Source organism: Marmota monax, unplaced genomic scaffold, assembly GCF_021218885.2.
Source record: "Marmota monax isolate L192 unplaced genomic scaffold, Marmota_monax_Labrador192_F-V1.1 WCK01_AAM20220418_F8-fsc00536, whole genome shotgun sequence".
Lineage (NCBI taxonomy): Eukaryota > Metazoa > Chordata > Mammalia > Rodentia > Sciuridae > Marmota > Marmota monax.
The window spans coordinates 88,671-90,178 of record NW_026691922.1 but is presented as its reverse complement, the minus strand read 5'-3'; the positions used below and the strand labels follow the sequence as shown (position 1 = coordinate 90,178).

Genomic DNA, 1,508 nt, shown 5'->3' with positions numbered 1-1,508 from the left:
GGGAACTGTCTATTTAAGAATGACTTCGTCTTTGCTTACCCAGGCCACCAGCAATCTTTATCAATTGTTAGTTATTATATAAAAATAAACTAAAGGAAACTGTTGTGCTTGGATTCCTTTTAAAAGCATTAGCACCCTGAGAGAAGAAAGAAGTCCTAACCAATTGTTTTCATGAACAACAACCCCAGTACAATGTACCTAATGTCCTGTGCAGCAAAATGAAGAAGTCAGGCAGCCCTGATCATCTTGACTAGTTTATCAATAATTTATATACAAGATATATTTAAAGTGATTTCAGAACATGTACTGCAACCATAATCCCAAGAAACTGTTCAGTTTTAGTTCACTGAGGTTCTGGAAGATGCCAGATAAAGTGAGAAATCATCTAAAAGCAGAGTGGTGATTCATCATCTTTTACAAGTGAGAGAAAAACATCAATAGACAATAAATAAAAGAACTCTCTCCTATATTCATTGAATCCTACAGCTATTTTCACAGCCTTAGCTGACAAAATCCAGAGTCCTCAATTTCCTGATATAGGAATCCACTTAAAAGGTGACAGTTAATACCAAGAAGAGTTTTCAGGTTTTTCTTTGCCATGGCCCATGAATTCCAGTCCTTCAATAGGAATCTCATTCTCTTTTATTGCTTTCTGGACACACTGCTGGTAGTGCTTGAAGAGGTCCCTGAACCTGTCCCTGGGAGCCATCTTCCTTGAGGAAATTTTTTGGAAAACCAGCGATTGAAGCACTGGTTGTACTCATGCTTCATATCAGTGCAAGCCTCCCCAATGCTGTTCATGGCTATGGCAGAGGCTTCGGAAGAGGCGCACTCTGATGTTATCCTGTTTGTTTGATTTTTTAACGTTATTTTTTTTAGTTGTAGTTGAACACATCATATTTATTTATTTATTCATTCATTCATTCATTCATTCATTCATTTAGTGGAGCTGAGCATCAAACTCAGTGCCTCACACATGCTAGGTGAGGGCACTTCTTCTGAGCTACAACCCCAGCTCCAAGTATTTTTAGAGTTACCTTTTGCCCTGTTACTTTTGGTATAAAGAATCTAAAAAATAACCTAGTCCAGATTTTCTATTTTTTTTTTAGGAAAGAAAAGAGGAACTCAGAGAAATGACCTAATCATTTTGAGTTGAATATCACTTTAATGGAAGATTAAGTTCAGATAAAAATAAACAATAGGGGGCTGGGGTTCTGGCTCAGCGGTAGAGTGCCTGCCTAGCACACACGAGGCCCTGGGTTCAATCCTCAGCACCACATGAAAATAAATAAATAAAATAAAGGTACTTTGTTCAACTAAAAAATAAATATTAAAAAATAAATAAATAATAGGACTTCAAATAAAACAGCATTTTTCTGTAATTTGATTATGCTCTCTTCCATATGATTCTGAAAAAATGTGGCTTAAATTAGCATTTGATCCTATTTGTACATCAGAAAAAATTACTACCTAGTCACTATGCATATAAATAATAATTTACATTATGC

The 1,508-nt window shown here is 35.7% G+C and overlaps 1 pseudogene; it reads right to left on the bottom strand.

Moving 5' to 3' along the window:
* Window positions 1-562: 562 nt before the first annotated feature.
* Window positions 563-801, bottom strand: LOC124079940 (TP53-regulated inhibitor of apoptosis 1-like; annotated as a pseudogene).
* Between the last annotated feature and the right edge of the window lie 707 nt (window positions 802-1,508).